This window comes from Pollicipes pollicipes, unplaced genomic scaffold (assembly GCF_011947565.3).
Source record: "Pollicipes pollicipes isolate AB1234 unplaced genomic scaffold, Ppol_2.1 Scaffold_3216;HRSCAF=3773_pilon_pilon_pilon, whole genome shotgun sequence".
Taxonomy (NCBI): domain Eukaryota; kingdom Metazoa; phylum Arthropoda; class Thecostraca; order Pollicipedomorpha; family Pollicipedidae; genus Pollicipes; species Pollicipes pollicipes.
Genome location: NW_023596251.1, coordinates 52,023 through 64,224, shown reverse-complemented (window position 1 = coordinate 64,224; position 12,202 = coordinate 52,023). Strand labels below are relative to the sequence as shown.

General features: G+C 54.5%; 3 non-coding genes across 3 annotated transcripts; all 3 read right to left on the bottom strand.

Annotated features, from left to right (window-relative positions):
- Positions 1-1,077: 1,077 nt before the first annotated feature.
- On the bottom strand, positions 1,078-1,151 carry TRNAT-AGU (transfer RNA threonine (anticodon AGU)). The gene has a single exon. It is a non-coding gene; the product is annotated as a tRNA-Thr (tRNA).
- Positions 1,152-7,295: 6,144 nt separating this feature from the next.
- TRNAT-AGU (transfer RNA threonine (anticodon AGU)) lies at positions 7,296-7,369 on the bottom strand. The gene has a single exon. It is a non-coding gene; the product is annotated as a tRNA-Thr (tRNA).
- A 1,745-nt stretch (positions 7,370-9,114) lies between these two features.
- TRNAT-AGU (transfer RNA threonine (anticodon AGU)) lies at positions 9,115-9,188 on the bottom strand. The gene has a single exon. It is a non-coding gene; the product is annotated as a tRNA-Thr (tRNA).
- Positions 9,189-12,202: the final 3,014 nt, after the last annotated feature.

The window sequence follows — 12,202 nt, the reverse complement described above, 5'->3', positions numbered from 1 at the left end:
GTGGTGACGCCAGGAGCTCACCAGGCCGATACGGCCCCCACCGTCGAGGGAGGCCGTATTGGGGGCGTGAAACCTCTTGATCTGCATTGCGTAGAAATGCAAGACTCAAGCGCCGAGATAACCGTAACTGGTACTGCGTTAGTTGCAGAAGCGACGCCGTGTTTTTTAAAGCAAACAATGCACTGTCTGCAAAAAACCAAGCCATTGCAGTGGCTTGGCTTGTCAAGGGTAGCTTGTCAGCAGGCGCCATAACACCGCTCAGGTGTCTATGCAGGCGGTCCTCTGGTAGCACTTGGCTAACGATGTCGGGAGACTAAATAGCCCATACCAGCTAGTATCTGGACTATCTGGCTCGGAGGTTTAATTACTCGATGGATCTGTCAGACATCATGGCGCCTAACATGCAAATGTTCTGAGTCCCGGCAAAAGTTAGGCTGTTGTATTGAGGTTGAAGTCATTGAATAGGTGATACGTCACCTAAGGCCAAGAGGCCTGCAATAGATCGGCGCCATGGTCTGACATAGCAAGGCGAACAAACCCATCGCAGGTCACCAGAGCTATATGCTTGTAACAAGCCAAAGCTCCGAGGACAATACTTTAATACTTTGAGTAATCATGACATTTTACATGGCATAAAAACGTGAGATTTTGAAGGTTAGCCTCGTAACCGAATGGAAATGTTTCCGGCGGGATGTTTATTTGGTCAGTTGCCTCACCCGGTGTGCGTCCGTTTGAATGCGATTTAAACGCTGCCACGAAAAATGACGCACGTCAGGGTAACTTTACATAAGTGTATTAGTCAATCGTGCACTGGTGACGACTATGGAGTCCTGTCTCACAGCTTTAAGCAGGGATACCGCAACTTGGATGCTTACTTTCGCATTGCTTGATGGATTAGCGTACGATTCGTTTTCTCACGGTGGAATGGGGACGGACACTCTTGGTCACCTGAAAATTGGTGGGGAGGTGCCTCGAGCACGGGACGAAGCCTCTCCGTTATGATGATCCCCTCTCACCAACAACAACCCGAACGAACGGCTGGTGGCCCGTTGATGGCGCTCAGGAAGAACATCAAAGAGGCACCACCGAGATTCGAACTCGGGATCTCCTGTTTACTAGACAGGCGCTTTAACCAACTAAGCCATGGCGCCTGACGTGCGGGACCAGTCGTTACCCAAGATAACGAGGAGGCCAGTGCTGACGTAACCCAGTGGACCGGTTCCGAGGTCCACCTGGCTGGATCTCCCAGGCAAGGTAGGGAATCGGTGGCATGCTGCGCCGCAGGACACATGGCATTGCGGCACAGTCTACCCGGCAGAAAAACGACCATCTTTCGGCCTGGACTCAATCGCTGTCGAGCGCTGTAAATCGAGCCGAGGTGAGACACAGCGCTCGCACCGACGCGGACTGGGAATCGCCGCACGTGTGGCGACGGTCTGACTCAGCGCTGTCGGCGCTGACCCTCTCCCAGGCCTTTCACCCGGTAGGAGAAGAGTCGAGAGGTCAGGCGCCTGATCTGGTTCTCCCGGCCAGATGGCCACTCCCGCAGCCGATAAGTGCCAGTCACGCCGATCCATTGCCGCCACTCCCTGCCCCCTGTCCCCTCCCCCCCCCCCCACCTGCCCGCGGTCCGCCCGTGCCGCGCCTCGCTGCGGGCGGCGCTCCCCGCTTTCATCCCGCGCGCCGGGGCGGCCGACGGAAAAAGGGCGCAAGCGGCGCTGAAAAATGGCGCGAACCGCGCCATCCACGCGACTATGGATGGCGCAGCGCGGCCAGCTGACGCGCGCGATTGAGACGTCGGCGGCGCGGTCGCTGATGAATCGCGCGTCGGAGCGCTGCCAGATCGCAGCGGGCGGGCTGCCAGATGGCGCGGTCGGCGGGCGGCGCGGGGAGCGGGCGCGGCGCGGCAGCTAACTGCAGGTGGCGTGTCAGCGGCCTAGCGATGACCTCGGGGGCTGTGGAGGTGTGTGCGCTACGCGATATGGGTCATATCGACCATATAGGTGACTCGGTTGTATGGAACTTGGAAGCGGAATGTACTATCAAGCTCGGGCAGGAGAAATGAACCACATCAGTCGGGCGGGTGGGATACAACACTCACCACACCAGGGACCCTTCGCATGTTTTTTGTGATGCCATATAAATCGCGCGAATGTTTGGCTTCCGGACAAAACCAACGTCAATTTATGTGACGCCGGCACACCTTGTGCATCCTGCAGCACCTCAGACCCCCAAAACAGAAGGCACGTCCAGCTACGCCTGACCACCAGCCTTAGCGCAGCCAGACTGTCTGAGTCGGCTCAGCTCTGAGCTGTCTGTGAGACCGCCGGCTGGTCAGCAGCTGCTCTGAGCTGCCTGCGAGACCGCCGACTGGTCAGCAGCTGCTCTGAGCTGCTTGGGAGACCGCCGACTGGTCAGCAGCGGCTCTGAGCTGCCGCGAGACCGCCGGCTGGTCAGCAGCTGCTCTGAGCTGCCTGCGAGACCACTGACTGGTCAGCGGCTGCTCTGAGCTGCCCACGAGACCGCCGGCTGGTCAGCAGCTGCTCTGGGCTGCCTGCGAGACCGCCGGCTGGTCAGCAACTGCTCTGGGCTGCTTGTGAGACCGCCGTCTGTTCACCAGCTGCCTTGAACTGTTTGGGAGACCGCCGACTGTTCAGCAGCTGCTCAGCGCGAGCCCGATTTTGCTTTTTTGCGCGCAGTTTCGTTCTACATCTCAAGTGGAAGTGACATCAATATTTGTTTGCTCATTCCCACAGTCTGGCCGCGCATGAAGAGCCACAAGCTCCGAGCAGATCTGGAAAATGTAACTTCATCTCAAGCGTGACTGCGGACCCTCAAAGCCTCCGCCGCGCTCTTTGCGGGCCGGGCTCGCCGTTCGCTGTCGCGGCGGCCGCCATCGCAGGACGTCCTCTCGACAGAGGTGGCAGATGTGCGTGTCAACAGCTGACAAACAATCAGCTGACAAACAGCGTCCAGAGCCGAAGCGACGTTAACGTGAGGTGCCACACGTCTGCCGCTGTCCGCCACACGACGCGCGACGTCTGATGTCCCATATACCTCCGTCCGTTCACAACTGTTCGCTCCTCCAGCTGGCTTGGTTCGTCCCTTCTCACCGACTGGTTTTGGTTTTCCCTCCCACCGAGGGATTCACCATGCGGGGGGAGCTGACCATCTGGCGGCTCCCACGCCTCCCCCATCCCCGCAGCGCGCGGCATGCCGCCCATGTCCAGCTGACAGCCGAGACGACGGCACGCCTTCTCGCGTGCGTCACAATACGCTGACACGATGCCGGCATACCCCTCCGCATGCTGACTCATGTTGCGCCTCGCCGCATGACGCAGGATCCATGCCCAGTCAGGCACGCGCGCGACGACGAGAGAGATCGCCATCTCCCGCGGACATTGAGTATTGTTCTGAGATATGGTTGGTATAGCATTCAAAGCCCAGAAGCGCAAATACTTTTGCTGGGAAGTGCCTTCGAGTCACAGTTGAAATTATTATGAACGAGCGCCACCATGTGGATAAGCTAATTCCACCTTTGCTCGCTTTTCGAACGCTTTCAAATTTGAACGTCTTCATCACGTGAAGTCACACTCAACAAGTTTCAGGCAGCATTCTTGTTTTCACGCTGATAATTCACAACATAATTGACCAAATGATGAATTGAATGAGCCCGATGTGAACTGCTTGCAGCTCATTCCGTTGCAAAGAAATTCATCTGCCATCATATTGAAAACCCGTCCTCATCCCTACAGCTACTGTTAGCGCCTCGTCCTCCTCTCCTGCTGTTAGCTTGGCGAGCTGACAGTGCTCACAGTACCATGGCGTGATGAATGGCAGCCATCCAGAACAGAGGAGCGAGTCTGCCCGAGACACTGACCAATCGTGGATGTGCCGGCCGCGCGAGGAGAGCGAGGAGAGCGAGGATAGCGAGGAGAGCGAGGAGAGCGAGAAGAGCGAGGTGAGCGAGAAGAGCGAAGAGAGCGAGAAGAGCGAGAAGAGCGAAGAGAGCGAGGAGAGCGAGGAGAGCGAGGAGAGCGAGAAGAGCGAAGAGAGCGAGGAGAGCGAGGAGAGCGAGGAGAGCGAGAAGAGCGAGGAGAGCGAGGAGAGCGCCGCTTCTGAGAGAAGCGTCTCATTCGTTTCTTTGGACGCCGGAACGGCCGCCGTCATGACCAACCCAGCGCTGTCCGTTCGGAACGCGAGGATGCAGAGCGCTCTGATGATGACACAATTCCGACAAAGGCGGCGCACGCATGGCGCGAGCGCGACCGCTGCTGCTCTAGCGCTGGCTGCAGGTGCTGGGGCACAGCGCGGCACCTGGCGTCTGTCACACGACCTCCGCAGCGCTGCCTGCCGCCGGCCCCAGCTATCGGCGGCCTGTCCCGCACGAGCGCAGCCCGCCGACGTGCACGTGACCTAGCCCAGCGCTTACGAGCCCGCCTGTAATGGGACCATCTGGCCGGCGACCCAAGTGGCGAGCGGACGCGGGGTGACGGAGATTATTTGGATTTCCCCTCCATGCAAGATGTGAGGAACAAGGCCAAGCAAGATCCATCCGCCCGAGTTTGTCCCTGCGAACGCTGGATCAACAAACGATACGAGACTGGGGCAAGCCCAGCCCGGCTCTAAAGAAGCCGCCAGAGCCAGAGCCAGAGCCAGAGCCAGAGCCCTTCCCGCCGCTCTATCGTCGAGAGGTGGCAGCCGTAAAACCCACGGTCATAGATACTTCACGGCGCCACAGGGGCGGTGCTAGCGGCAGTAGGTAACGCAGACGAAGGCTCGGAAGAGGTTAAGGCCCACCGCTTGATGTGCGCGCGTGTGTGGTCACGAGCACTTGGCGGAAATTACACATATGTCCTCCCATCCTTCAACCGTCAAAAATGTCCTAGTGGCGAGTGGTCTGCTCCAGCCCCCCCCCCTTCCACAGACTGTGCGCGCCTCTGGCGAAGAGGCCGCCGTTGCCGCCGCTGTGTCGTGCCCAGCCCCTGATTGGGACCAGACCGTGCCCGGGACGAGCGCCCTGTGGAGCGAGGGAGGGAGGAGGGGGGGGGGGGGGGGGCGGGAGCCGGACCGCCGCATAATGGTCCGGAGGCGCGCCCCTTCTCAAGTCTCGAGTGACCCCGTCTATGGGCCATGCCAAAACCTTCCGACATTTTCTCGGCATATGACAATCAAACGCTCAAATCTATGTAAGTTGTTCAGTGCATTAGCGAGGAACATTATTCGCATAGATAAGACGGTAGTATTAGACGTATTCCTCCGTATAATGAGAGGATAAGGCTAATACTACTGAAACACCAGGAGAATGGCTCCTTGGAAAAACCAGGAGAATGGAGATGCAGTTTGGTTAATATTTTGGCACATGCCTTTATCGAAACAAAAGCAAAGCTTCTGCTTTTGTTTCGATAAAGGTATGTTGCCGAAATATCAACCAAACTGTATCTCCATTGTCCTGGTTTTTCCAAAGAATAAGACTAATACTATCGTCTTATCTAAACGCGCGAGTCTTCCGATCGGTGGCGCAGTTGTGGCAACAGTTGTTTACATGACAATTACCCACGGTTGGACCCTGAGGCGTGGGTGGTTATTGCCATCTGGTCTTCGCATATTCCTTTCAGAAAATTGCTCCACCTGGTGTGCCATATTTTGACACTTCATTGGTGAGCTTGCCAGTGAACTTTTGCTGGGTTTGTCCTATAATTTTCACACTTTACACGGGTTTTTCCAAGAGCAGCTTGCTAGGTAGTGTCAGTGTTAAACAACGAAGTGTGTAACTACAAACAGAAATACATTAATGTGCTTATATCTTGTAGCCACAGCGTGAACACATAGATTATTGACAAGATAACCAATGTGTTCTTGCTTACTCCGTATAAGTAGTACTTCCCGGCACATGAAGAGATTGTTCCACAATTGTATGAGGTTTTGAACTAAAATAGCCATGTTGAAGGTCTTTCGGTGCTGCTCACAAGTATGCCCCGCTTAAGACCCAAGCCCGTCTAGTTTCTGAGCTACACGCCCGCAAAATGGGGGAAAGGTATACTCAGGATAGTAGTTCAAAGCCACTTTGACATTCATGACGTCATAATAGCGTCATTCAAATCCTGCCATTCCATAAGCCACGCGGCGATCAAGGCTAATAAATTTTATCGTCGAGGCGTTCACATCTGGCGTTTGTGAGCGCGATTTCCAGATATAACGGCCGTCAATTGGCTCTCAAGCAATGCTGTGCAAGCTACGGTGACGTAATCAAACCATCGTCCATTGAGGAGCATAGTTATTAAGTGTAGAATTGCGCTGTCTAGAGAAGTCCTTTCCGCTTAAAAAGAATGCCAATAGCAAGCTTGTTTCATCATATCTGATTCATGCTTCCATATTTTCAAATGTGAAACATTCCCTATAATGGTCGATAACTGTCAGCGTTAGAACTCTGAACTCACGTGGCGAGTCAGCCTGGACTTCAGGGCCCTGGAGGCCCTGAGAGCCTTCAAATACATGTTGACGCTATAATAGTTCTGCAAAATTTGGGCTCAGTGCGGGACCTGTGGAAGCCAAAAACCAAAAAGTGGTGATTGCTCGTGACGTGAGTTTATTTCACAACGTAACTGTCAAACATAAGGCCCCAATAAAGATAGAAAAGGCGTTCGAAGTTGCGTTGGGTTGAAATTGTCTCTCGTCCAAGCTGTCTGCTTGTCTCGACGAACACAAAATTGAAAAAGAAAACCCTTTGCGAGAGCCAGTTCCTTTAAAGCACCACCCATGGCCATCCAGTGTCGGGCAAGGGCAATGGCGGTAAACGCAGCTTCAGCTCGCCTGATAAAGCTCCTCTCCGATGTTTTCAGTCCAGCGGGACGAAGCAGCAACATTATTGTCACCGTGGACTGCTGCGACAAGGACGCCCAGTGCTGGGTCGAGCCTTTCTAACCAGCTGCCGGCGGGGCGGGCGCGCCCAGCGCTGGATTGTACCTCTTCAGCCAGCTGTCGGTGGGGCAGGCGCGCCCAGCGCTGGATTGTACCTCTTCAGCCAGCTGCCAGCGAGGCAGGCGCGCCCAGCGCTGGATCGTACCTCTTCAGCCAGCTGCCGGCGGGGCAGGCGCGCATCGGAGTTTTGATCCTGCCCTAACCGAATAAAAAACGACACCCGTGCGGCTGGGCGTTCTAAACTGCCGGCTATTCCAGTCCGCAGCTAGAGTTCCGCAAGTGTGTGGTGGGCAAGAAAATAATTATTTAGAAAAGCGCCCGCACCATATGCCAGTTTGCCTGCTCTTGAAACCAGATGCTATGAGGGTTTAAAGAGGCACCACCGAGATTCGAACTCGGGATCTCCTGTTTACTAGACAGGCGCTTTAACCAACTAAGCCATGGCGCCAACGATTCTATTAAAAAAGCCTTTGAGATCAATGCATGTTTGACATATGACTTACGAGACTACATGACTTTGTGCCCTGCACCGAGGTTGATCACTTTTGTCCTGTTACAGGCAAGTCTCTAAAAAAGTCTCTAAAGCAGGTACTTAGTCTCTGTTCTCCTCTGCTCAGCTTTCTTTGTCATTTTTTCATTTTATCCGCCTAGAAGCCAGTGATTCATGGCCTTCGCGTAGGGCTTAGCGATCACCTTCAACTCAAAGAACACAATAACAGGCAACAAACATCACAAACGTGAGTTCTTCGGTCTCCGGTTCGGTACCAGCGATAGTCATTTTGACCCGAGATTGCTGAAGGATGAGTGACGAAGTTTTACGCATTAAGAGATCTGCTCACATCACCCATCTCGGCTTTTTGTGCGAATACGTCTGCATCATGGTTCCAGCACCAGCCTTCGAAGCAGTCGCAGCCCTGGACAATGTTACCCCCCGTGAGACTTGAAGCCATGTCCTGTGAACCTCCCACGCAGCCGTGCGCCGACACCGCGGCAGTCCTGCCGGTCAGCATCAGCACAGCGGGGCACTGGTGCCGCCTGGATGACCTCCCCGGAGCACCTCTCCGCTGAATAGCCTCGGCGCTGTGAAGCAGCTAATCTGCCCTCACTGAGCCGGGGTTCCGACATCTTAATTAGCTCGTGAGAGACGGCCCCCTCCACGCCTCCTCACATTCCCAAGATGTGCTGTCCCTGAACACGAGCGGATAACCTGGAACGCCCATCTCTCGAAAATGGACCGCTCTTGTCCACATCACGACACTTTGTATGAGGACGCCGGCAGGGGGACTGCAGAACGGAGCCACAGACGTGTAACGCTGCCACTTCCGCCACCTGATGTTGCGTGGGAGGGATTGCAGGGGAGGGATTGCAAGAAGGCATTGGAGGAATGGGGATTGGGATGTATGCGAGGAGTTGTTGTACGTGAGCGCCCGAGCATCCGGCCGACAGCGTCAATATACCACGGGATTGGGCTAAGTGCTGTCCTATCTCTCGAGTGATCGACAAGAGGTTTCATTGATAATCGATCGCGGCATTCTCTATGGTCTCGAAGGCCTCTGCAATGACATTTTTGCACCGATAGCGACAGAGTAGGGTCTCACCCGAGGCCTGTGAGCATCACGCACCGCGGAAGTGCATTGAAGGTGCACAAACATGCCGACAAACGCCCACCGTGACGTGGGGAAAGCTGGAAGCATTTGGCGGAGGTGGGACATTTACTGATCGTCAGATGGTGTTTAAAGTTTATGCAGTTTTTGTTGTATCGTCACCTAGCCATCGGCTTTTGCTCGCTGCATGGCTGTAAGCAAACCTCATACCTCATATACAAGTCGACGATGACCTCATGCAGCAGTCCCATGCCAGCTCACACAAGTGGGTGATGCATCGGACGGCTATCAGCGGCATTTTGCGCCTCCCGTACTTCAGTGACGCACCATCGCCCGTATCAGGCACTGCACTAAGACAGTCATTCGTCTCCTTTGTTCACGGACGAGAAGGGTCCATTCAGGCACTGTGTGCACAGGATCGGAGCTGGGTGCTGTTGTCAGTTGACTTCTGGGCATGCAAGCTTTATTGCAAGTATCATAAGATACGGAGCATGCTGACAGAAACGTTTCTGTTTGGAACAAAGCGCTTCTTGGTGCGATTTTTCGTGAAACCAGACAAGATAGGGGCTTCAGATTCGATGTGCTAAAGAGGCACCACCGAGATTCGAACTCGGGATCTCCTGTTTACTAGACAGGCGCTTTAACCAACTAAGCCATGGCGCCGATACCATGCTCTTCGAAGGCTAAAACTTCCTCCAGATTTGATATATTACCTACGAGTCTATGCAGCGTTGCACCCTGCATCAAGGCTGAGCACTTCCGCCCTGGTACGGGCAGCGGCGGACCCGTGCTTTTCAGGTGGACCGGGCTGATTTTACAGACGATTCTTTCTTTAAGCGACCATGTGCTTCGTGCCGAACATGTGCGAGGAACGGTGAGCCATAGGTCAGTCCCTTCCATACATCACATGCGGCCCGAGCTGGGCGAGCCTTTGACTGAGATCGGCTCACCAGTCTCGCGCAAGGTCCGTCCCCTTCCACACAATACACGCGGCCCGAGCTGGGCGGGCCTTTGACTGAGATCGGTTCGCCAGTCTCGCACACGGCCAGCGTTACAGGATATCATGCTGGCAGTTATAAGCAGCCTTCTTCGCGTGCCACGTCCTAAGCGGAATGTTAGAATACTCGGCCCGTGTTATTAGACCCATTATTATTATTTTTTATTTATTATTATCATTTTTAGACCTATTGCGGTGCTCCCCTACCCCCCCCCCCCCCAATCTTATGGTCGACAGTCAGTGTCTTAGTTCCCTATTTGTTGAGCCTTCCATGATACCATGTGGGTCCCAGTGTTTCTACGGCCGTGAAACACGCACGCAGCGCGAGTCGAGGGCTTTGATGGGTTTACTCAGACACAAATGCGCAGGATCCAACAGTAAGAAACCTCTTGGGCCCATCCATGAGATGTGACATGGCTTTCTGAGAGCTTAGAACCTGAGAATGGAGCGAACAATCAGAGAACTGAGAGTTCATAAAACGCGTTTGGATGTTATTGCTCCAGGAAGAAGGGTATCGTTTGACATCTCAAAGCTTGCTAACAACGCCTTTCCATGCAAAAATAAAAAAAAATATAACATAAAAATTCCTCCCGGCTGCTGCCTCCGGCCCCACAGGCGACCCACCTCCACAGTTTGCCGAGCGTCTTGCTGAGTTCAGCGTTGTGCAGCTGCGGGTACTGGTCTGCCAGCTTCTTCCTGGCCGCCTGCGCCCATACCATGAAGGCGTTCATGGGACGCTTCACGTGCGACCGGCCCCGCCCCGACGCTCTGCGGAAGGGGCGGACGCTGAGACGCGGCACGCGCCACCACTTCACAGACACAGGCAGATCACGGGTACCGCCTCTTCACAAACACAGGCAGCTCACGGGCACCGCCACTTCACAAACACAGGCGGGTCACGGGCACCGCCACTTCACAGACACAGGCAGATCACGGGTACCGCCACTTCACAAACACAGGCAGGTCACGGACACCGCCACTTCACAAACACAGGCAGGTCACGGGCACCGCCACTTCACAAACACAGGCAGATCACGGGCACCGCCACTTCACAAACACAGGCAGGTCACGGACACCGCCACTTCACAAACACAGGCAGGTCACGGGCACCGCCACTTCACAGACACAGGCAGCTCACGGGCACCACCACTTCACAAACACAGGCAGATCACGGGCACCGCCACTTCACAGACACAGGTAGGTCACGGGCACCGCCACTTCACAGACACAGGCAGCTCATGGGCACCGCCACTTCACAGACACAGGCAGCTCATGGACACCGCCACTTCACAGACACAGGCAGGTCATGGACACCGACACTTCACAAACACAGGCAGCTCACGGGTACCGCCACTTCACAAACACAGGCAGCTCACGGGTACCGCCACTTCACAAACACAGGCAGGTCGGGGCACCGCCCCTTCACAAACACAGGCAGGTCATGGGCACCGCCACTTCACAGACACAGGCAGCTCACGGGTACCGCCACTTCACAGACACAGGCGGGTCATGGGCACCGCCACTTCACAGACACAGGCAGCTCACGGGTACCGCCACTTCACAGACACAGGCAGGTCATGGACACCGCCACTTCACAAACACAGGCAGATCACGGGCGCCACCACTTCACAAACACCGACAGCTTACGAACGTATAAGTTTACGAGCAACGTTAATTCAAGATTAAGTCATTCAAAACCATCACCAAAGCAGAAACCTTGTCGTTTGGCGCGCGCCACCAATTTGCAGATATTGTCACTACGCAGACATTCTGGGCATACAAAACGCTTCCGCGTCACAAGCAAGCCGCCTCCCAAAAATCGTCTGTTCTCAGGCATCGATAGTTTGCAAGCACCACCACTCCACAAGCATCGTCAAGTCACAGCCACCATCTCTTCACAAGTATCGTCAGGGTAAGAATACAGTTAGTTCACAGGCTACAAACGCTGTCAATTTACAAATGTTGTCGGATCACAAGCAAGCCAACTCTCAGTTTGCAAACACAAGGTGCTTCACATCATCAGGCGGTCACCAAAGCGTACCAGGCCTTGCCCTCATGAGCGTGAGAAGGAGCCAAGCCCTGTACGTGCTTACAACTAGCTGATCACGCTCAGTTTCCACAAAATTTGCAACTCTTTGGTTACGCTTTGCATGCATTTTTTGTTGTTGATAGTGTTCACATTTCAAATACATTTCCTTCCAGTAGATCACAATAAACCCTGGCGTACGCAGCCCCTAAAAGACTAAAAACAATATGCTTGCAAAAGCACGGTAGTAATTTTCTAACTAGCTCGCAAGCAACTGAACCGGAACTGCGCAGTCTAGCCATCTGTGTCCTACAACCACCATAGGTGCCTCGTAAAGCGCGGTCTTAAAAATGGCAGCTATAACGCAGCCTGCGCTAAGAATGTGCGGAACTAGATGTCACCGCACGCAAGTCTAAAATGTACACCAGGCTCATCCAATGTACGAGTAAAAGTCATTTGGTTAAATTTCAAGCGTGAATTTCTGGGCAAAGCTGCGAGCCGCACCGCGTTGAATCAAGCATGGCCGACACCGCTGGTGCACCGGCTGCAGGCAAGCACAGAACACGTGGTTTGCTGATCTATCGCAACGCGCACCGTTGCTGTCCACATGGGAGAAACGCCATGTGCCGAGGCCTTTGCGTTGAAGGGCACTGC